The sequence below is a fragment of the Dermacentor albipictus genome, chromosome 4 (assembly GCF_038994185.2).
Source record: "Dermacentor albipictus isolate Rhodes 1998 colony chromosome 4, USDA_Dalb.pri_finalv2, whole genome shotgun sequence".
Taxonomy (NCBI): Eukaryota; Metazoa; Arthropoda; class Arachnida; order Ixodida; family Ixodidae; genus Dermacentor; species Dermacentor albipictus.
In genome coordinates, this window is record NC_091824.1 from 140,993,259 (window position 1) to 141,018,562 (window position 25,304).

The following is a 25,304-nucleotide window of genomic DNA, read 5'->3' on the forward strand; positions in this document are numbered from 1 at the left end:
TGCGGGCTAGGTCACGGGTGGGCTTCTTCTGTGGCCGGTCCAGAGGAAGACCTGATGGGAAAGAGGAGCACCTCGGCGCGCTCTCTCCTTCTGAGTGGCTTTCTTGACGGCGTGTTCCACGTGAGAGCGAAAGCTGGCTCGGTATCTGTGTCAGACGCCGGCTTGTCATACGTGATTGCATCGTCTTCGCTGTTTGTGAGCGTTAGGCTTTGCTTCGCTGACCGCCCGTCTGGCTGTCTGCACTGGTCGTTTGGGTCCCAGTGTCGCGGACAAGGTAGCAGTGCGAAGGCACTGCTGGCTTCTGCTTTGCTCTTTTTTTTTTCTTGCCTCCCACTTTTTTTCCCGCGGGCGTCGCCGAAGACGGGGCCTCCATGCATGCCGGTAGTTTTCCGATGCCCGGGTCATTGCCAATGTCGAAGTGGGAGAATCCCCCTAATGTACGGGTGGCGCTTTCGCGCCCGGAATACGAATATACCCAAGCGTGCTTCTAGAAAAGAATTGATGGGCACGGCCTCGCCCTGGAGGTCACGGTAGGAAGCACACAGAAGGAGCTGCCTGGCGAGCGTCAGCAAAGTGTCATTTATCCGCTAGCTGCTCGAGCACAGCATCTCACTCAGTCGTTCTATTGAACGCGGCTGTGAACCGTAAACGCCACAAGAGATGCACTCAAGTGCAGCGCTTTGAAAAAGTCAGCACAGCACTGTGTGCGTTACCACTGGTCTGCTTGCGATATGTCTGGTTGGTCCCTTACAGAAATATAGTTAAGCAGTCTATACTCCATCTACTGACGTAATGTAGACTAACTTGTCATCTAGCGACCGCGGACAAATGACACCCAATAGTTATATTCAATTGCTATAAGTCTGATATAAAATTGTGATATAAAATTTATTTTATTGTTACAGTTGTTTGCCAGTTTGCCAAACCCAAGAGATGCAACTTGACTCTGCTAAAACTCCAAGTCGAGGTTGCAGTATTTATACATAAACAAATAACAAACATAAATATAAACATAACAAACATAAACAAACAAACAAACAGATAAATAAATAAATAAATAACTACGAATGTGTTAGCATCATCAGATGATCATCGTCGTAACCACCACCACCACCACCACCACCATCATAATCATCGTCATCTCCTTCCTCATCATATTTATGTTCACTGCAGACCCACGGCCTCTCCCAGCGACCTTCAGTTATCCCTGTCTTTGCAGAAAGGTAGAGAGCTGAAATATCGAGCAGATTAATTTTACAGCAAAGTTTATTGCTAGCGTTTCATACATTTTTGTTCTCCGTGAACAAAAACTATCATCATCAATGGCTCATACGCCCGTAGGCATTCATGCTCCCGTAAGCAAACAAAATGCAATGACTCATAGTAAGGCGGAGGCTGCAAGTACTCAGCAAAGTGAAGCGAACAGTGCTTAAATTCTTTCTAATCATGCATACGACATACAGAACAGCATGTCAAAAACTGTCATCATCAATGGCTCCTACCCCAGTGAGCAATAACTCATACCCTCGTAAGCAAGCAAAAAATGCAATGACTTATAGTCCCGCAAAGTTATAGTCCCGCAAGTTCACTTTGCGTGAATTAGCTGCGATGACACTACCCCTGTTGTCGTTGTCGGTGATTTAGATGTAGATGTGTGTGTAAAGAAAAGGGAGCGGTCTGCGCGTTCCATGTTGCAGACATATCCCTTGCGATGCCACGCCGGTCCGGCCCAACCGATCACCCAGTGGCGTACGTGCATCGATTCGACATTATCAAAGAATGGGTTTGCAGTTGCGAGTGAAATAACGACCACCGATCAAGACAATAAATGAGTGTGCATACCTTGTCACGGTGACCACCCGTCAATACAATATATTAGTATTTACCTTTGTACAAAATTATTTGTCACCTCCGTGTCGTGTGCAGGGTGAAACGGCTTAATATTTTTTTGTGCGTGCGTGTTGAAGATGTCAAGTGCCCAAAAATTGCCGTCACCGTCACCGATAGGTACCTTATTGTAGTCTTTGATGGTTGCCAAACAGTGTAGGGTCTAACTGCTTTTGACCAGCAGATAGCCAGGTGCAAAATTTTAATGAACGGAAAGGCAGGTGACGTTGATTAGACGAGGATGCTACTTCCCAGTGGGACAGAGGGGAAGCGGCATATAGAAGAAGGCAGTATAAAATAAAAGGAAAGGTGATCAAATAATACAGTGAACTAAGCACTTGGCTTCCCAATGCTGTACAGACGCAGTCTATCTTGAGAAGTTCATAATAACTAAATGCGCGCACGGTACACAGACTATGACAATGTGTGTAGATGCAAGATAACATGTATGTGAACAGAACACGCGTGTTTATAGCCCCAACAAATAAAAAGAAGAAAAAACAATCTTTTTTGAACAAGTGACCACTCGGCCGCTGAGGCCAGCATTGATTTATCATGTCCGCGGCAGCTGAAGTAAAAGTGGGTGTCTTAATTTCTACGGTTGTGCCTATAGTATACATATAGAAGTACGCTGAGACACACACCAGAGCGGTTCTCTGACAATTTCGCGTATCTCATTTTAATCCTACTCGGTTTTAACCTTTGGTTCATTTCAATATATTCACGCTGTGGTCAAGACGACGAGGGCCGCTCAATTTATAGGTCTCCGTAGACTCGCTTGTCTTGACCACCTTGTGTTTCATAATGGACAACACATTACCGGGCGCATCATAACACGATCGTCACATTTTCCCTCAATGTTCCTTTTTGCGCAATTCCTTGCTCCAAAGGACGCCTTTGGACATCACCCTAGCACGGCATTAGCAATTCTGCGCAATTGACTCTACCAGCGGGCACCTCAAGCAGTTTCCGTGTTGTTTCTTTCTCCCTTTCTTTGTGTCGGTTTCAAATAAAGTCATCGGGGCAGCTCTCCACCTGACGAAAACAATGGAACGAATATATATTAGCACTTCGACTCCTCTTTAATCACAACTCAAGTGGCGCTTTGAAAGCGATGACCGGCAGGCGTAGTGCTAACCTTGTATTAGCTCTCTGTAAATAAATATTGAATGAAGTGCCAATATGGCGTCTTCATTGGTAGTTAAGCATCTTTTATTTATCGGTACTTTAGAGAAACAAATTTGGAAATATAGTCCTTGTGATCATTGACAATTCTAAAGTTTCAAGAAGAAAACACGAAGTATGGGTTACAGCAATTAAACGGCATCATGGTTCAGTGGCAGTCGTCCTTTGATACCATCGCTTTAGGTTTCAATTCGAGCGCTGGTATGTTTTTACAATGGTGATATGGAGCCCATGAAGAGTTACCCGCGACATATACAATGTGTCTCAGCGAACACTTTCGAAATTTTTTGAGAATTGCAGGTGGACGTTAAAGAGCCCCAGGTGGTCCAAATTTCCGGAGTCCTCCGCTACGGTGTGCCTCATAAACAGATCGTGGTTTTGGCGCATAAAGCCCCATAATTTAATTTAAGAATTGCGTGTGGCAGGGAGCACCATTTTAGTCCATGCGCTGTTCTATACTCGGAGAGGCGGACATCACTTCCACAAGAAATTAAAATGCATAATCGACTAATTAACAAGCATTCACTAATTAATATTTATCTAATTAGCTTATGGCATATATTGCAATTTTCAAGTTCCAGCTGGGGAGTTCCTAAGGTGGATCCACTTCGAAGGAATTATCAGGATGACACCAGTTTCTAGGTATTACTTCCCGAAATTTGCGGATAAATGCATTGGCGTTCCAGTTACACGATTATGCATTTCAATTTTTTTTTGTGCGAATAATGTCCGTCTCTTCGAGTAGATCAGCCCACGGTCTAAAATTGCGCTATCTGCCCCAGGCAAGTTGAAAAAAATTTTTTTGCAAGTGTCACTGAAACACCCTGTAATTTGACGTTATGATCTGAGGCAACTTCAATGGAGCCACTTCGAGGCCACGTCACGTGAAGATGTGCGTCATATGTGAACTGCGAGCGTCAGAAAACGACCTGTTACACTACTTATTAGAATGGCTCACATATAATATGGCCTGCCTGGAACTACCGATCTTGTAAACTTTTGTCGAAGATAATTTATGCACTGCTAATAACTGCTCGCGGCATTCATGATATCTAAATCGAACCCTTGCCCGTTTGCGAGCAAAAGTCACGGCTGAATGATGTCTGATAAACGCTTGGAAAGCACGTTCCTTTTAGCCTTCGTTGAAAGTGGCAATTTGGTTTCACGCTTGATTTGAGCATTGGTTTTATGGCTTTTGTAGCTGCTGTAGCCTTCCCTCGCCCCTCCCACCTTTTTTTTCTTCTTGATTCTCAGTTGATGATAACTTAATCTTTCTAACCACAATTACGAATGGTGTAGGACTGTGGTAACGTGCGCCAAAGCGATATAGGAATATAGGAAGGGACGAGGCACACAATGACGTGTGACAGAGAAGCATCGTTCAAGATGAATGGCCAAGTGTGGACGACAGCTGTGCGACGCGCAATGACGCGACGCTTCTTTCGAAGAATTCCATCATGCAAAAGTTCCAGGTACGACTTCTCCATATTCAAGGTAGGTGTGTGGCGCGATGCGGAAGCACTTGAGTTCGAAACAAGCATATTCGATGGGTGGTGAAGGTCTCGAATGCCACAACCGAGATTCGCGAATTAATAACTGACGGTGAAGTGGTTTTGACTACGTAATGAGATGGCACAGCCGCTGCATCAGTGGGATGGAGATTGATGTCTCAAGGAAGGGGAAAAGAAACGCTGACACTCGTAAGAGGTGGCTGTGCGCGCTGTCGTCTACGGTCTCGAAGCGAAGGAGCCCCGAAGGAGTGAAGAATTGATAGGAGAATGTGAAAAAAAAAGAAAAAAAAGGAAAGGCGCATTGCAATCAACAACGCCATTGGAGACAGCTGTCTATGCTTCCCCGCGAGAGGTGACGCCCACCCAGGACCACAGCATGCTTCCCACATTGCGGATGAGCTTCAGCGCAGATCAACTTGCATTTAATTAAAGCTGCTTCTTCTTTCTATTTTTTTTGTGCAATTTGTGCCTAGACTGGAGAGAACGTATGCTTATTCGTAGGTGGACAAGAACGTTTGCATGCGATGGTCCTCACGGCCACGAATTAACATCGCGGCGTTGCTCGGAAGACGCACGCGGTGCAAGTCTGCCGCTGCCTTGTTATAAGATGACGAAATTTCCTCCTTTCACACGCGAATGTAAGATCCACCCTGCAGCCGATGTCAGCCGTGTCCCGGCAGACGGTAGTGCGCAGGCATTGCGAACACCTTGTGTTGCGCAATGAATGGTTTCACTGATGCAGTACTCCGGCTGTCCGAACGCCATGCGGACATGGCACAATAGTGCGGAGTGGGCCAAGAGGGCACGTGGCGTGATCGAAGATGCTAATGATACTCTCACTGACGCCAACGCTTCCGCATGCGATTAACCGAGAGCAGAAAAGCCTGTCTTTGTATGTTTCGCACAAGACCTGAACATGGAAATGTTGGTGTCTTCCCCCATTGCGATCTCTAGGCAATTTATGCACTTAAAGAGAGAACAGAACATGCAAAATTGTCGCCTTTAATATTTATATAAGCTTAGAATAATTTTATATAAAGAGAATTTGGCTATTATTAGACTTACTCCAAAGAACAAGGCTTATAGGCGAGGTTTAAGGTTCCGAACCAACAAGGGGCCTATAGCAGACGCTGTAGTGGAGGGTTGCGAATAAAATTTCGTTGCGCATTCCTCCTTTTTTCCCGGAAATTCCGGAAAAGAATCACCCTGTATATATATTCTCTGAGTCGCCGCGACTGTTGATTCACTTCAAAGTCACTTCAAAGCATCAAAGTTGAGTCGCTTGAGTATGCTTACGTACAGGGCTACCTTGTTATCAGTCGACCGTATGTATGTACGCCCTATCCTGAAACTTGGTTGAGTGTTATACTCTGGGGTGTCAGCCTATAAGCTTCGCCCCTTGTTCTTCTGGAAAAGTAGGCATTAAGAGTGTGTTTATGGCTGCCTAAATTTATTGAAAATAATATTTTGTATCTAGAAGCAAACATTTCCTTCTCTTGTAACTTGGTTTCGTGTACTTGCCATACAAACATTTAAAAGGGCGTACGAGTCACCAATAAGACGTTGCCAAACCGTGTTCATTTCTCAGCCTAGAATGTTTTTCGATGTAAATTCGCCTCGATTCCATACACTTCAAGTTAAATTTGTGAAAAGATTCTTCGAATTGTTGAACGTTAGAATCAGGGAGGTGAAGTCTGTTTGTGACGGGGAAAACTCTGCTGACATACCATTTCATATTTTTCCAAGTAAGGCAAAAAAACACCTGTCTTAGCGTATTTTAATTGCTGCTTTACAGCATTATTTAATGAAATCACAAACAAATGTGGTCATAGCGACTGATGCCACGCAAAACGAAGAAAAAAATGTGGTATTAGTATATACACCCCTATTCTTGATTGATCATTTTCCCTTCAGTTTTCAGATTTCGTACCAATCTTGCAGAATTTTTAGCGGTGGTTCTGGCCCTTCGTAAACTAAGCCTATCGGTAGATTCGGTAGTCATTGTAACTGATTCTTTATCCTTGTGTACTTCATTCACAGCACCTAATGAGTCCCAGGCACTGCGAGTGTTTAAATCATTAGTACCTCAACACTTAACTAATATCCTAATAACTAATAACTAATATCCATTTAGTCTGGGTATCTGGGCGTACAGGCCTACTTCTAAATGAAATAGCAGGTTAATTGGCGAAGGCGTCGATAGTTGGCCCAACCGCTCAAATTCTCCCTACATCAGCCTTGATCATAGGTGCAAGATTTCGGATTCAAATGATGCTGCGGGAATTATCTGTGCCATCTACAACAAATTTCTCGGATTTCAAATACTCATTGTACCCCTGGAAAAGTTATCTGTGTCAGACGAGAAAAAATGAGATAGCTATTAGTAGGTTTAGCTCTAGCATATCTTCTTTAAATTTTTATTTACACAGGACCCACCCTCACCCATCTGTCGTATGCATAGGGAAGATGAGACCATAGAGCATATTTTTTCATTTCTTGTCGAAGATTTATTAGCTTAAGAAACTTAAACTTAGAAAAACCCTTCGCCTTCTTAGATTAGACTTAACTGTTAAAAATTTACTATCTTTAGATGCCTCTACACTTGGGCACACCGACGGGAAGGTTAACGCTGCCATCCAACATCTTCTTTGAGGATCAATGAGGTTTAAACTCCAAATAAAAAATTATACGGCTCCTTTTCATTCATCCAAATTGAAGTTGAATAGGGCTATCTTATGTTTATGGTACAATTTTTCATTTTCATGAAATAATACATGCTCTCCAATCTCTATATTACAATTCTAACTTACCTATTATAAAATTTTGTCCTTTTGCCTTGTACGTTACCTTGAATGCGAACTCCAGACACCCATCGAACTCCAGAATGCGAACTCCAGACACCCATCATTCGGTACTTGCTTAGCTTTACAGGTCCGTGAAATCCTTGAATTATTCTTTCAAACACGTCGAGGCACTCTGAGAGAGTATAGCATAGCTGAAGGAGCGATGCATATTCTACGAAGAGCCGTTTCAAATAAAGTTTCATTCATTTATTCACTTTGGGGACGATCCTTGAGCGCTTACAGTCAACAGTTACGCCTGTGCAGGGTGGTCCACTACGTCGACGTATACGTGCCGAGTGGCGACTTACGAGACAGCGACGGCTGCCATAGTGTCGTAGCTATTCACTTGGCTCACAAAAGGCACCTTGTTGACGAAGTCATCTGCAACTTGAAGGAAACTGTACATCCACCTATCAATTCGTCCCTTAATTATTACAGCGCGCACAATTGCGAATGCGTTGAGATGATCTTCCGTGGTTTATCCGAACAACGTTCACGCAACAAAATTCTTTCTTCCCTTTATTTCGGCTTAGAGAAAGAATACAGTCACGCGATCAAAAAATCTTGGGCCGTATTCTCAAACACGTTCTTACGCTAGAGCAGTTTTTAGGAGCAGGCGCCAGAAGGTCGTGATGTCGGACATACCATGCACTTGAACAGTGGCAAATAGGGCAAACAAACGAAAGGCTTCGTGAATTCTAACCCTGGTTCATACTGCGTATGTTCCACGCGGAGCTCACAATGACAATGACATTGTATGCACCATATGAAAAGATGATGTATAGCGATGAAGAAAGTAACAGGCCCAATCTAGAAACAAATGAACATCTAACAGCACAGTCATTTAGGGGAAGTTCACAATGGTTTCTGCTCTGCCGCAGCGGCATCTGGTAGCAAAAAGGAGGTTTAAATAAAACTGCTGGAGCGGAGGTCGCCTATATCTACCAATAAGCGGCGGTGAAGGCGCGCCGCGCGCACGGCGGCCATCTTGCAAGTAACGGGAGCCGCAGCGCACCTGCCGCGCTGACAGCGCCCGCCCCCCCCCCCTACCCCCCCCCCCCCCCCCCCGCCGTGATTGCTAACTGTTATGGCGAGCACTAAGGGGGTGTAGTCAATAATAAGAAGTCAAATGGCAGATAACAATGCAATCAACTTTATTTTGTTTCTTTTGGCACTCGTCTTGCAAACATGAACACCGGTGAAGGGCCATTATCACCGATCCTTAAAAATAATAAGCCTCACAATAGCAGACCTGACTTTTACGACACTCATTTCCCTGTTTATTTATTTTTTCATGTGATGGAGTCTGATGCTTATGCAGAGTTCGGCCACTTTTTGGCACAGAATATAAATGCGGTTGTCCAAAGCATCACAGTCAAGGATATGCTCATCGAGGGTTGAAGATAATTTCTTTTCTGAAGACAAGCTCAGACAAGCTCAGGGCCTCCAAAACCAGGTTTTTTTACTTTGCATGGACATACTTCAAATTTGTACATTCAGCTTGCAGTCATCGGAACCCTTCCTCAGCAGCAGTGCAAATCCCGATCACGTCCCGCAAAGTAGAGACAAGCCCACCTCAGCTCTTTTGCTTCAGAAGGTGTGGTTGCTGATCTGCTTGCAGAGCCACCACGCATTCCTCACAACTGTTTGTCATGGTCACCTTTTTGACAACAAAGCCTGCGATACAAGGAACTACAGATTCAACAAAAGATGACAGGCTCTCAGGATAGTCTATCCGGTGTGTGTAGTCATGGTCCTCTAGCTGCAAAACTTGCGACCGCCTTGCTGCAGTCACAGCTGCACCTACGCTTTCTTGAAGAGCTGCTGTGCCACTCAGAACGAACACGATGTCTTGTGTGCAATTTCCACTGCTTGAAGGTTTTACTTCAGTTTACACCATGAGTCGCTTGTACGAAGCCATGAACTGCACTGCTGTAGGGTTATTGTCATACTCGCCTTGTCCTCTAATACATCCAAAGAATGTTTGCTCGTGGTCTTGAATAATTTTGTGTGTCAGGATGTACTTGAGATCGGCTTGACCGACCAGCTTGTGAAATATTTTTTCAGTGCTTTCTATGTTCACGAGGAAGCCAGCAAATTCAGACTTTTTTGCACTTCTTATGATGAGCTGCCCTTTTCGGTCTTTCACAGACATTAGGTGGGCATTTGCAAAAGAACAAACTCCAGCAAGCTTCATTTTTCTTACTCAACGGTGCCTTTAACGACTTGGCGAAGTGATTCCTGGAGTTGGGCATGTCAAAAAGGTGGTCAAAAATTCTTATAAACCTTGCAGTACCACTTGCACCTTTGACTTCGGGCAACTTTAGCTCAGTCTCACAATACTCCAGAGCATCAGCAGCTGACACACTCAATGCCTGGACTATGAACCTAACCTTCATTTTCTGCTTTTTCCATTTCCCATGGGCATCCGCCAATTTATTGCCTAGCTGCAGCCCTTCTTCTCATTGTAGGGCTTCAAGTGCTTTTATGTATGCATGCCTACTTCACATAGTTGCCGTCACCATCAGACAAGTGACTGACGGTTGCTAAGGAATTATGGATGAACTTCACCATGTGACACGCATTCAAGATTATGTACACTTTTTGTTAGGGTCGCAGGGGTTCTCAAAAGATGTTGAAAAGTGCCCAGAGCATGGTCGGAGAATTGCACCGAACAACTTAGCTGTATTGATGCTTGATGCATCGCCATCAAATGTCAGTGAAACAACCTCAACACCCATTTACCTTAGCTTTTCAATACACTGTTTCGTTATCCCGGCTCTCTCTGCTCCTTTCAATCAACGAATTAAAAATACCCACCTCGCAACTTAAGTCGCAAGTCCAAGCCACTGAGCATATACAAACGTGCATTCTTGGCTTCAGGCAGACTGTCATCATGCATTCCAGTCCCAAAGTCCACATATCCAACCATTTTCTGGCCCACAAGCTCAACATGTTCCCTGTTCGAAATTTTATTGACAATCAAAGTACAGCATAGTCTCCGTGCGGCATTGAACAAGCTTTTTTCAAGAAAGACAGTGACTCTCAGCTTGAAGCCAGGATGTTCGCTGATGGAACTGTGCCATTCTCGTATAGTGCGCTCTGCTGGCAGTGCTCCGTTAAACTTTGAGCGTACATATTCATAAGCTGACGGAGAATACAAGTGCAGCGTTAACGCAAATGCACGCAGCTCGGCTAGGTACGTGCCTTTCTGGTCTTTTCCTGCCCTGTTGAGGACTTACGGTACATCAGGGGAGAAAGCTGCAGTGAACACCTTCATGCCCTCCTCAGACATGAGCTTTTGGTTCTTGATATCCCTTGTTATCTCTTGAGCAGTCTCGTCCTCTTTAATCAATCTCCGTTTGCTCTGCAGCAGAATTTTGATATTCTTCTTGAGCTGCGTTATCTCTTCTTGAGAAACATGAAGAATTTATTTGTAATGCTGCTTTGTATATGATGCAATTGCTACATCTTCGACAACCTTGCCAACTTCAACACCCTGTCCGCTGGATTACTCCGGGGCCTCGGTGGTGGTCGTTTTCTTTTCAGCTGGAACAATAATTGCACATTTTAAAGCTACTGGCTTTGCTCGCTGCATTGCGTAAAGCGAAAACAAATATGAGAACTATAGAAGTATATGAGAACCGCTGAAATATTTAATTTCAGCGAATAGCAAATGGTGTGCTCTTTTCCTCTTCGTGCTCCGCATCGGCGATATCAACTAGCACTAGAATGTGTACTTACTGGCTTTTGCATGTGTATTGGAAATGCGTCAAACACGGTCGGCCAACATCCCCCTCGGTACCGTTTCGTCTGCCCGGTCCGGTCAAAAAAATCCGGCGTGAAGTGCCTCCAACATATGTAATCACCGTCTGTTGGCTTCCAGCCTTCCCACCGAACAGCCCACTTCCACTTATTTCGAACATTTGGGTCCTAAGGAAACCTGTCTGGAAAAAACAATGACCGTCAGATGTGAAATTGGAGACAGATTGCGAGCTGGTAGCTTGGGTTGCGACAGGCAGAGAAGTTTTCATGAAGCTCAAGATGTGCTACTTACAAGTATGACGTAATCCCAGAGTCCTTTTTCGCTCGATTTGTGCAGCAGTAAGCAACGCGCGATCTAACCATTACAACATCCTGAGGCTACCACGCTGACTACGCAGTGTGGCTGCCGTGGCGGAAGGCGCGCTCTCTGCATGGTGGTGCGTGGCTTCAACTCAGGGGGCGCCCGCTCCGCTCCAGCAATTTTATTTAAACCTCCTTGGGAACAGGCGGGGTTTAAAAGGCACAGGCGCACTGTAGCGAAGCGAGCTCAGCATACAGGGACATGCATCCGATATAGCGGCTCTGAGCTCGGATACAGTGAAGCGCTCGAAAATACTCGGGTCTATAGCGTAGCAACTGCACTGCACATAGCGAAGAGTTTGCAAAGTCTTGGGTAGATCTCCCGGGCCGGCCCAACCAGATAGCCAGGGCTTACGAAGAGTGCGAGGGCAGCTTGCTGTCTTTGACATACGAGTTGCTTGGATTTACGTACATTCCGAAAGGGGTTGCGAGATGTCTCTTAGACAGTTTAATCTGTATTTTACGTATGCATGAGCTGCTCGGATTTGCATACACCCTCGAAAGCTTTTATTTTTTCTATTACTATTTCCGACACGCATGTTCAGTTGCTGTGCTGCTGTTATAAGCCATGCCTTGCTATTGTCTGGTCTGTCCTTGAGCGCTGCTGTTAGCATGGTTATGCCGCCAACCAAGCGACGTGGATTGACAGACCCGTCAACGCAGCGCGGAATACGCGTACACCAGGAAAACGTTCCCCACGGTTTTTTGCTGCTTAAGACTAAGCAGCTTAGCGGTACTTGCTCTCAAGGAGAGTCGACTCGTACCTGCAGAAAAATAAAGGTAGCGCGCACGAGGCACACAAAAGAAAGGCGACGGGTTGGGTTGAAGGCACACGAATGAAGAACGTAGAGTTCCTACCACAACCCATTCTTGTATCTTTCTTGTTCTTGCCATGTTTACCTTCCCCAAGTAAGCAGATTGTTCAGAACACGAATGCTGACCAAAAAAAAAAAAAATGAACTGAGAGAGTAGGCAGGCAACAGTCCATTGCTTGCACCCGATTAAGGTGTGAGCAGCACGCCAGGACGCATAAGATGGCAGTACGTTGGCAAGCTTTAGGAAGTGAGACAGCAAGACAAGTTACTATTGTAGCGTTGCCTGAATTACAATGAAGCGCGTCAAAAAATTATACGACACGCCTCTACTATACACGCAAGGCCAGATTTCGAGGTTTTGCGGCGCTTGCAGTGATAGTGGCGTCATTGTACCGACAACACAAGGTCCTAGTGTATGTCACTGCTTAGTGGGATCCATGAGTCTGTCTCATATTATGCTGGCGTCATTCTCGCCTTCAGTATCCCTCTCAACTTCTTTATTTTTACTTTTGCTATCTTTCATGCCGTGGTTTCTCTCATACAGAACAGGCTTGCAGACTATAGGTAGATGTGGCTGGTGGTCTCAAGTATTGCTCACAAGCTCGCTTCACGAAAATAATGGGCAAACTACTTTTAAAGATGACGTGAATAACTTTCTTATAGCGCTCTTATTCTAGTACCGCATCTGTTTCCATAATCTGAAAGGGATGAGCTCCAGATTAAGTCTGAAGATTAGTACTTCGTAAAGGTATGCCTGGCGAGCTAGAACTCCAGTTCATACTTGCCAGGCAAGCCTGCGGAGGTTAAGCTAGTATAGTGAGGTCACGGGAGTCCCACTACTCTCGTTTCGCAGTGTACTTATTTTAGGACTGCGTAATGTAGCCGCTGGTCTCGGAAATGCGTCACTCTGCTGATTCAGTCGCAATTTGGTTAAGATCTGCGACTCCGTCCATGTAAGGATTACGTCATATGTTTGCCGCATAAAAGTATTACACTTAATGTCGCATAGAATTACATGAGGCATACTCATATTTTTTCGTTTATATGAGACGCACTGTTTTCTTTTTTTCTGTCCTAAGTGCGAGCAACGAGGGAAGTTTCTCTACAGCGTTCGAAACGTTGCTTACTATCTACGAAACCGATTGTAGTTGGCTTGACATAGTTTTACGTATCTGGACGCGTATTCACACAAACATCTTAAGCTAGAATTGTTCATAAGCGAACATCTCAGCCAATCCTAATGCTGGACGTATTATCAGCGAAGGTGGCCGGCCCATGGTAGAAAGCACTTATACGAACGAAATGCTTTGTGAATTCGGCGTCTAATACAGCGCGTGCTAACGAAGGACGAAAATGACGCAAACACGAGTTATATAACCGAACAAATTCCAAAATAGAGACAAAACAAAAAGTAACTCTCGGCTTCAGTGGCTTTTAGCCTAGAATTATTGCCGGGCCACTATGCGAGACGTTCTATGAAAAGAGCGACAGCAGTGAAACAGCGAGGCAGGAAGGTGACAGCGCAATGCTTGTTTTTATTTTCGCCTTTGCGTTCTGTGCTTCGGCGCTGTCTCTCCATAGAGCTTTCGCTCTTGAATTTCGCTATTCCGTCGACTGATTCTGTGCAGCCAATCAGGAGAACGTATCGCAGACACGCAGAAGTATGTGCGTGTTTGCGGATGATCCCTCTCAACGAGCGAATCAATTCAAATCGCTGCCGACTGAGGCAAATAACTCATTAACCCTTTAATAGGCAATACAAGGACTAGTGGCCGAATAATGTTTTCACTATTTTGGGCTATGTTAAGTATCCTGGCAAAGGAAGAAAAAGGAAATTTGTTTTGGGATTATTTGGTGCTTGCTGCAGAACATATTTACAGCCAGCCAGACGAATACGCCATACAATACAAATACAAATATACAAATATGAATGACGATAGGTTTGGCACTGCCAGCGTCGCCCTTTGTTTCTTGCCGAGTTAATTATACAACTTAATCTTGAAATTTTCGCGCTGTGTTTCCATTTCTACCAGAATGCATGCAGGCAAGAAAATTGCGAACAACCCTCGAATGGTACTCAATGTATTTGACCATTAAAAGGAACAATGTAAAATAAATGTAGTAAATAAAAAAATGGTTGATTCCTCCTTCAGAGGAACTAGTTGTAGCACAAGGGTGAAACGTATATTCTAAGAAGCATGTGCCAGCGTCGGTGCACATTCAGAAATACACATGCATAAATGTGAGCAGTATTTCATTATTACAGGATCCGAAGAAATGACAAGACAACAAGCACGTGAGGCCTGTGCTGCTTCACAGCGTAAACAGCACCTCGGAGACTACCAGGCGTCCTAGCGTATATCCGACGCGACGGTGAGTGCGCATGTGGCGAAACCAAGTCGTTGGAGCTCCGGCGGTATCGTGGGTGCGCGCCCACTCAGATGGTCAAACGTGAGCCACCGCCGCTCCACCGAGCGCCGATCACCTTGGAAATCCATCGAAAAACCTTCGCACCGCCTCAAACGCAGTCGCTCACGGCCGCGGACTAATTTAGACCACATGACACTTTCGAGCACCATTATTTTTTGCTATCCTTATCGGTGTCCAGGCTGCCGGCCATTTTCCCCACAGAATTAATCAGTGACGACATCAACGATACTTAGATACCATTACTGCAGCAAATATGCGTCATCAAGATGAAATCTCGTTTACTAAAGAAAACATTTACAATTCTTGTACGCCTACTTGCGTAACCGTTGTGTGGGCGCCAAAAAGGGCCAAATATCGCGAGCTCGCGGATGTGCGTATGTACATGGGACAGACTTTCACTGGAGCCTGGCATGAAACACAGTCGTGTTAAAGAAGGAGGCCACGCGCCCTTTAGGTATACATGAGCGTAATATTTCAATTTCAGCACGCAAGTTGCTCGCTTACTGCACCGAGGTCAGAGGTCTGCGATTATAACCTCTTTCGTTAACACTGATTAAGAAAGACACATGTACGCGATCACACACTATGTATACACACGTATACACACGTGTACACAGTGCAAATCAGCGAGGGTTCAACGTGGGTTAAACGAGCTCGGTGGAGAGGGACGCGCCTGCACCGGAGGCCGACACGGGGACTTCCCGTTCGCCCAAGAACGCGCCGTGCAAAGCCGGCCTATCTGAATCGTGCATCTCAGATCCCCGAATGAGCGAAATCAAGAAAAGGAAAAAAAAAAGAAATCCAGTGGAATGCAAGCGCGGCAGCCAGCCTTGGGGGCGCGCGCGTGCACTTCCTTGCCGGTTTCCCGGGCGCACTGTACACGTGATCCCGCCAGCGTAAACGATCTGCCACATGCGGTGACTACAGCGCATATGGCGTCCTGCTGCGTCGAATAAAGTTTCGCATTCGACTCTACCCCATGGTTGTCACATTATAATGGTGGGGGCGATCGAAAAAATACCCGTGCATTAGCTGTACGTTGGAGAACAACCCCAGGCCAGGTGAACCCGGACCCCACATCTACCGCGTTCCTCCGAACCCGCTGCGCAGCTTTGGGACGTAAAACCCCTGATTAGCCGTGCATGTGGATAGTTTGTACGTAACGAAACCAATGCACAAATTCCTATTTCGTCTGTACGATTTTTACTGTACTGTCTTTAAGTGTGTCCTAAGTTTGTAGTGCCGCTCAAATGATCGATACAAATTATTAAAGAAATACTCTAATTGCCTACCCTCCCGGTTTCGACGTGGCCGCTGCTACCTGCGTACCGGCAGATATATTTGTGCATATAAAAACGAACGTTATATGTGCGCCGAATGCAAGTACTATCAAACAAGGGTGACGAAGTCTAGACTAAGTCCGCAGCGGAGGAAGTGCTGGCCGTTAGATACCTTCAGTGATTTTCAGCAGGAGACCCAGAAAAGCTTTCTGCCGGCGGCACTATGACCCCTGCAACGCTACTGTGCATAGGGTGGGGTACGGAGTTTCTTACAGCACTATCTAGATGGAAATCTGGCACCAAACCTCTATGCGAGTTTCCTACCGGCCTCTGTGCCGCCTTGGTAATGCGGGCACGCAGGTGTGCGAGGCTTTGTCTCGAACATGGCTTGCCCTAAAGCATGGTCATGGCTGCACAGATAAATCTTTCTTCAAGTAAAACCACCATAAAATGGTTTCATTCACTCATACTATAGTCTTTACTGAAATTTATTTATCTACAGTGCGCAAGCAAACGAGTAAAAAACTAAAACGGGGACAAACTGTGACGAGCGCAGACCTGATCATTTCTGTCCGTTAAATTTTGTGCCCCGCTGATACTTTTTGCCTTTTATTTATATAATTGTATATGCAAGCACAACTCCTCATATTTGAACAAAACAAATGTTAATGTGCAATATAACAAAAAGTACAGTCATTTCTGTTGTGGTATTTGTTGTGGTACTTATGTGTTGTGGTATTTTTTATGTTATTAAGGAATGAACCATTAGAACAGACGGAATGGTGTTAGTCCCTGCGCGTCTTCCAGGTGCCCTAGATATATGAGAAGGACGTCAAACAGAGGGCACCCCATTCCTGCATTGCTGTGCATACAACTGCACTGCAACACCAGTTTCCCTTCTAGGCAATTATTTAAGAAACTTTGTGCAGAAGGGAATTAAAGAGATTCAAGGAAAAATAATGAAAAAGGAGAACTATACGTGCGAATAAACTTCATATTATATTTATGAGTGAGGTGATTTAAAAAAAATGCAGGCTTTCCTATATAATAAAGCAAACTCTGGCTGAATATTACCGAGAAGGTCACGTTCTGAAATATAATTGAACATTGAATCCAAGCCTCACCGCTGTACCGAAGTGCAGGGCGTACGGCCTAAACTGCCTCGTAATGTTTCAAGAGGGTGATAAATCGTGTCCGCTTGTCGTTCAAGAAGAAATACCTCGCCACGATAAAACATGGGATTCCATGCCATTTGTTGGCTTTGCAGGGACTTAAATTAGGATTAGGATTAAGCATAGAGGTACAGACGCTCGTGGAATTTACAGGCACCAGCGAAGCACCTTTAAGGCTTTAAACAAACAATACTGATTGTACAATCTTGGGCCGTTATGAAGGATCTTGATAAGTTAGTGAACTCTACAAAATGATTTAGTGCACTTTGAGTTCAATAACTGGTTGCCTTAACGCTCCTCTCCAACTCCCGGGGGGTCTGATAACGAACATTTAGTTCTTATGTGTACCAAGCGAGGCAAGAAAGGAAAGAAAAACCGCAGTCTCGACCAAAGTGTGAAGCAGCTAGTGAGGTAGCAAGTTTAATGCTATATATAGGCGCAGTAGAGCCGCCGTGTGTCGCGCACTATCAATTAGAGCAAACATTTGCAGTGGCGCGATCCAATATGTGCATCAATGCACCGTACGAATACAGCCCCGTATGCAGTCAGCCCATCCCATGCGAACCACTGTTTAGGAAACATATGGTACACTATAGTATACTATGCATTTTTTTTTTGCCATAGATGTTGTACATTATGCCATATGATGTCGCACGCTTTAAACGGTACATATGCGTGTTACTAAAACAATATTAATACAATACAATACACTCTGTCCAGCGCTGTCCTGAACCGACCCCCCCCCCCCCCCTCCTAAATAAACAAACGAACAGGGGAGACGGACATCTTGTCTTGGTTCAGGGCCGAATACGAGCTTCCTGATCATCGCTAGCCGGTGCAGCGGTGTTAAAGAAATCATCGGGCTGTCATAAGAAGGTAAAGGCCACCGTTGTTTATGCTAAAGCGCGCAAACTCGATTCGGCGAAGAATTTGCCGGAGCTCACTTGATGAAAAACAGGGACTCAGTCGTGTTTCCAACGAATTCCAGGTACAGCAGCGCCAGCGTCTGCACATGGCAGCATATTTAGAGTGAGCGGTAACCATGTCACTTTCATGACAGAATGCAAGCACGGATTATGTGAACGGACCTAGCGCACATACGTAGAATTGTGGCCAGCAAGCGGTTACGGAACAACGTGATTCGTGCATGACCCTTCGCTCGAGACTGCGCTCTGATTTTTTCGTCAAAATATTGATCAGTTAAACGTTACCAGCGCGAAGAGTCTACTCTTCTGTGCAAGGTCTCGTCGATACACATGACCTGTCTCTGCTGGAATCGAGAACTTTGAGTGATCGTCGGCTAGACTAAAGGAGCGGGATCTTTTTCGCTTCGGTTTGCCTCGATAGGTTATGGGCACTTGTTGGAGGGTTTCTGTCGAGACTTGCGGGAGACCGACGGATGCTCTTTCAGACTGACTAGACTGCGCGTGATTTTAACAGACCGGACAGGCCAGGAAAGCGTGGCTGAAACCTGGTTCATGCCACGCGCAGACATGGCTTGTTCTAAAAACATATTACGGCTTCAGTACTCACTTCCGATTGTACAAACAACCTTGAAAACACGCTGATATCTTTCGATCGCATGTTTGCGCTCCTCTCAAGACGTTCTCGGCTGAGAAACCGCGCGGGGGAATACGAGGTCGGCTCGCCTATAGAAACCACATCGCGGGGAAACCGCCCGCTGCCACTAATAAACCGCTGCAGCGCAGGATAACCCGCCCCGCACCGGTTCCGATCGAACTCGATCGCGGCGCGTGTGGAGGCTTGCAAAATTCAGTGACGCCAACTCTCGAAGATCAGCACAAATCGAGAAGTGAAGTATTTAGCGCCGAGAACACTTTCACGGAGAAGGAAGGACGTGAAAACGGGACAAGCGCTCACCCTGTCTTAATGTCCTTCTGTGATCGTGTTCTTGGCGCTATAGAATGCTTACTGTTCGACGTGAACCAACAGAGCCCAACAACAAATGCTACCACCATCGCAAATGTCCGGCGACTTCGCCGTGTGTGGCGCGACAGCACTGATACACTGTTAACGTTGTTACACATAGATTCTAGCTATAAGCGGAAAAGTTTTGCTGTTATTTTTCACTTGCCTAAATGAAACGACGTTCGACATAAAAACACTATATGAAACGGCTTTCCACATATTTGGAATATTTTTCTTTCACCATGTACGTAGCAATAGATATGTGGAACTATGTTTCAATTAAATAGTCACTGTTATCGAACAGTGCCCCACATACTTGTACATATTAGCTGTAACTTAATTTCAAACACCTCTATACTTGGAAGCATGCTTAAGTACGTGGGACATCCTTACACCTACTTAAACATGGTTACAGTTACAAGTGTATGGAATAATTTTTCAGATAGTAGGTGCAAATTTGCGGAATGAATTTCCAGGATGACAGTGCTTTGTTCACGGGAACATTGCTCTAGATATTTATTGATAAGTGAATTTTAACATAACAGGTTCCAACACGTATAACGGCGTTCCACGTTTATTGCGATATTGTGTGGAACACCGTTTCATTTATGAGAGTGAAAAGTATGTACAACAATTTTACACCCATAGCTAGAACATAAGCGTAACAATGTTAAGAGTGGTGCATCTATGCAGTTCGGAGGTTCACACGCGAAGTTTCGCATACGAAATTCCGTTGTTCAAATACTGGTCGCCATGATTCCTAAGGGCCGCAAAGGGCGTTGCGATAGGAGAGAAATGAACTACAGAGATAACGGCTGGGATGTACGTCACACCGATGCTCCATTAAATGTAGCAGAGCGGATACAATGCCCGACTCTAGTCGCAGCATACGCGCAGGTCCACTCACTGTTAGTTCCGGATCGAATGTCACGTAGACCACGCTAATCTAGCTATTTTTAGAGTTCCAGGTGTGATAACAACCGGCTAGTGTGCGATGCCCATGAACGCTTTTGTTAAAAAACTTATCTGGGGAGTTAATAATAATAATATATGGGGTTTTACGTGCCAAAACCACTTTCTGATTATGAGGCACGCCGTAGTGGGGGACTCCGGAAATTTTGACCACCTGGGGTTCTTTAACGTGCACCTAAATCTAAGTACACGGGTGTTTTCGCATTTCGCCCACATCGAAATGCGGCCGCCGTGGCCGGGATTCGATCCCGCGACCTCGTGCTCAGCAGCCTAACACCATAGCCACTGAGCAACCGCGGCGGGTTATCTGGGGAGTTGTTCGTTCGCATAACATACAGGGACGCCGCAAAATCAACATGGATTTGGGTTAGTTTAAACATTTACCTTATCATTCTAACTTGATACTACTCAAAAGAACATTCTGAAACAGGCTGAGACATCGCCGAAAGAAGAAAAGACAGAGATAACTACATACGACTGCTGCTTCTCGCTGTCCTTCGTAATTTTGGCGCTGTTTTTTCTGTTCCGTTTATTTACACATGTGTCGTGAAAGGGCTGAGAAAGTCAATAGCTTGGCTCGCCTGGTTTCCTCTGGTCAGCAACAGAAGAATTAAGACAGTAATAAAAACGAAATAAAAATAAAAGATGCCGGCTTCCACAATGCCATAATATCTTATTAAATACATTACTGGTGTCCGCTCCGCTATTAAAAAGCAGTTTATTCACGTAGTCTTTAACATTTTAAGAAGTTGCATTTCATGTATTGTACCACCATGATCAGGAGGTCTAAACGAGGAGCTCTTTTCAAACGCCGCTTATAGTACATCATCTATAAGTCAGCAGTGTTTACATCGCCATGAAATTCGCCTTATCACAAAGACTTATCTGAACATGTGTACAGTAAGAAGCGTTCTCTGAAGATGTTTGTCTTTTACTGCAGTTTACTCGTAGACCACGGTACAAGTCGTCTATGTAAGCACTGTCAAAATGTGAATTCCCAGTCTTCCTATAGTTTAATTGCTGCTTTTCTATCTGTAATATATCAACTAGAGCTCCATGTTCATAAATTCAGTTCTAGCTATTTCGCTCGTCAAAGAACTGTACATGAGTGGATCTGCGACCGACGCTAACGCTTGCTCAAGGCATGTCACCAACGGTTGCTTCACGCTGTGAAGTTTATATTTTACGCTACGCTGAGTGATACTTTCCGCGCAGCGGACCTTTTTTAGCTGTGTTTACACTACACAAGTCATTCTGCAGCTTCACCCCCCCCCCCCCCCCCTCAACTACCGATCTTTTTCGGCAAATTTTTACTAAGCGCACTTGGAAAGCTCAATTCCATACAACAACCATTCATTCTTCGAAAGGTTGTTTGCAACCAGGCAGTAGAGATGTCGAGAGGCTCTGCGTGTAGCTTTTTAATGGCAATTAGTGATCTTGTTTTTAAAATTGATCCTGTTACCTTGATAGTTAGCTGTTGTTTTTTCACTGTAGTCAATGCAGGCGTGGTACCTAATTTTACCGAAATAAATACTCGTGCTGTAGATATATGCATCCAAATGTGACTATTCCATGTTCAATGCGATGTTCGATACTATTCGTATTTGATTCGTATTTGAAAAAGTTGGTATTTGGAAACCTCTAAAATTAATATTACCACCGTGAATCACGGTATTCTGAAGTATGCACGCTTGAAAACATTTACTATAGTCTCTCTTATTGTTCAGGCGCATCTTTTGGATGAGACGCGCGACAAACAAAGGTGAAACGCCGGCGGAGGACGACTCATAGTAAGCGTGACGATGAAGTAGTGGTAAAGAAGCACGTCGGTGGAGGGCTGGAAAGGGCAGAGGTGTTGAATTCAGCGTGTTTCCGGCTTCTACGGCACGATTACCTTCGCAGCGTTCATCATGACGTAACACTGTGGATTCTCGATAGGCTGCGTATCTTTTGTCTGTGTCCCGTTCTTCGCTTGTGTGCATGTCTAGGTCTCTGTGCACTCTTGCACGCACGTACATTCGAGGCCGTAGGTTCACGTTTTGGTCTCTCTGAGCGTTTCAACAAAAATTGCAACGCTCAGCTTACTGCCAAGGTGTTAGAGTAAGACCTACGAATTCATTAGGTGGTCGCCATGGACCACTTTATAATCTCCTTCTAGAAAAATGAACATGATGTTATGCGACGTATATTCACAGGAAAAGATGGTGTTTTAAAGGTAACCTCTGCGCAGAGAGAAAGAGCGAAGTACGAAAGACAACGCCAAAATTGTCCATGCAGGGTGCAAATATGGCACAGCAGAAAGTCCGAGACGGCGTTTCCTGCAGGGGTATCGGGAGCGTGCAGAGGCGGATATATGGAGGTGTTGAACGCGCGAAGATAAAGGATGATCTCAGTGGCTATGGTGTTGGGCTGCTGAGCACGAGGTCGCGGGATCGAATCCCGGCCACGGCGGCCGCATTTCGATGGGGGCGAAATGCGAAAACACCCGTGTGCTTAGATTTAGGTGCACGTTAAAGAACCCCAGGTGGTCGAAATTTCCGGAGTCCTCCACTACGGCGTGCCTCATAATCAGAAAGTGGTTTTGGCACGTAAAACTCCATAATTTGTTATAAAGGATGATGTGCAAAAAGATGCGTGGCTGTCTGGGTGGGTAGTGGAGATAGACCGGCTGGCGTTCTTTTCATACTGCGAGCGTAATTGAGCGCCGAGCGATTCATTTGTCCCGCCTAGGTCGCGTGCTTTCTCGGAAACGAGAGTTGCGCAACGCGTGCCGTTCCTGCTAGACGGGGAAAGGAGAGGGGAAGACACGTGCCGTTGGGCCTCCTCTCCGCGCGCTGCCGCCGCATCTCGGCGGTTCCTGATGCCTGACCTGCGCGGGACGTCCTCGCACCCGACACGGGTGTACACACGTTGCGCACAAACACCCTTTCGCACGTGCGGCTACGGCCTGGCACGGTTGGGGCAGACCGAACACGTTGTGAGAGAGCTCCAGGAACGGAGGCGCCGCCGCAGTTGTGAAGTGTGAATCCCTACAGACACCGTAGCAGAATGGCTGCAGAAGTGGTGGCGGCCACTGCTTTCCTCTTCCGCTTACGCGCAGGCTCCCAACTGTACCAGCCGATTTAACGTTCCCGTTAATCCTCCCGAATCGTTCGTAACGTTTAGGCATTTGGGCTCGTGTGACAACTTTGCGATGTCTGCGTCGAGATTTATGAAAAATAAATTTGGTTCGAGAGAAAAATCAATTTCCTCGTTGGTCTCCGAAGTTTTCATTGGAGGTTTTTGACGGTGAAAGGACGCGAGAGGAGTACGTGCTTCGAGCAAATTCCTGAAGCAAACGAAACTGGCAACAGCGTATTTGCTGGTAAAGTAACTGTGCTCTGAAAATAATGCGTTGCTTGTTAGCCTCTGCTGTTTTAAGTTGGCTGCTGTATGTGTGCTGCGTCTAAAGGTAAAATATTGTTGCCACTTCATCGTCTTCACCGTCGACGACATTGTCCTCTTTTCCTTTTAATGAAGTGCTTACGTATCCCTCCAGAGGTCTTTGCTCAGAGCTTGCTGAACGAATAAATAAATAAATAAATAAACGGTCACTATCGTCTCTCCCTGCCCCCCCTTCCTCGTCGGTGCCATGTCCAGACCTCTTACAAATTTTAAATTTCGCAGGTTCACTGGGATCAATACATGACTGACAGGTATCCTGGTGTCACGACTTCGCTTAGCCAACAGAAAATCCTAAGGAATTGCTTACCACAAACGCCAATTTCAGAAACAAGAAAAGTGAACGTTATAGATTTAAACGACAGGCTCTTATTATTTATTTTTTCTAGAATAAATACAAGCCCGTCTCAAAGATATTGTAGAATCTCCTGACACTTTATTATATGCGATCTGCTTGTCGCTCACATAGGATTCAATCGTGTGTATGTCATGGCCCGTTTTTTGAAGGTGGCTGCGGGCACTGCCACTCCGTAAGATCTTCCTGTAGCTCCTTTTGGTGGAGAGCCCCTATTTTCTTTGCAGGTTCTGCCAGCAGGGCGGGAAATGGGAAATCTGCGCCGCTTTCTCTCCCTCGGTGTACATGCTTCCACGTGCCTGACCTATACGCAACTGTCTTGGACTTGACCCTTATTTCACTCTGTCGCGCAACACGCGGTCACACGTATACACAAGATCTCGTAGGTCGCGCGCGTGTGTGGCGGGACACGTGCAAGGCTCGCGGCCGAGTGTGTGCGGAAGCATCTATTCACGCGCTTCTCCGTGTTTATAAACACTCCGGAGTTCGCGCGCTTCAACCGCCCGCAAGCGATGAATTTGGCACGTAATGTGTTTTCGCGTGCGCCGAGGTCAGTTGAGTACTGCTACCTGGCTACATGGGGGATTTGACAACTTACCATTCCATGGCATGTTTACATTGTTGGTTCGACATGGTTATAATATATATATATATATATATATATATATATATATATATATATATATATATATATATATATATATATATATATATGTATGTATGTATAGAGAGAGAGAGAGAGCACGAAACGACTGTGTCCTTCGTCCGTAGTTTCATATGCGCCGTATAATATACGTCAGCATGTCGTTGCAGTCATACGCCACAGCGATCACCTCGCTGTCTTTGCCTCCTTCCTGCGATACACTTAGTGGAGCAGAAGGGCTTGAACTTACTCACATCATGCCCTTGCTTCCAGAGAACAGCCAACGTAACAATTTAGGGTGCTGCACTTGTCACATCTGTACGTTACTCTCTGTTTTCGCCAGAAAACTTGTTATATCTGTTACAAGAGCTGCTTAAGTGCGCTGATCCAACAGGCCACAAGAGCGTGGGGTGCGCTTTGTATGGGTTTGTATGGGTTTAATTGTTACGCATTGGAACGAAATGCGAAGAGTAGAGAGCTTAGCATTCGTAACTTCGCTGCACCGTGTAATCGCGCCCTCAAAACACTGCAGCACGCGCGATGCATTAAGGCACGGGCTCATATGGCTCTTGGCTTGGTTAATCAGCGTAACGTGAGCTTGCCGGTGGAGTACTGCAATGATCTATGCTCGCCACTGTGCGCTGGCAGATACAGGCCCCATAGATACCCCCTGAGAGAGAGAGAGAGAGAGAGAGAGAGAGAGAGCAGTTTCCTTG

The 25,304-nt window shown here is 45.5% G+C and overlaps 1 protein-coding gene and 1 long non-coding RNA gene across 3 annotated transcripts in view; one reads left to right on the forward strand and one right to left on the reverse strand.

Moving 5' to 3' along the window:
* LOC139059371 (uncharacterized) overlaps positions 1–25,304 on the forward strand; it is an 87,848-nt gene that overhangs the window by 56,862 nt on the left and 5,682 nt on the right. The window contains exon 3 of the long non-coding RNA XR_011514113.1: positions 14,633–14,739. This is a non-coding gene — a long non-coding RNA (uncharacterized lncRNA). The remainder of the gene's footprint in view (positions 1–14,632; positions 14,740–25,304) is intronic.
* LOC139059366 (uncharacterized) overlaps positions 1–25,304 on the reverse strand; it is a 92,985-nt gene that overhangs the window by 49,525 nt on the left and 18,156 nt on the right. The window lies entirely within an intron of this gene.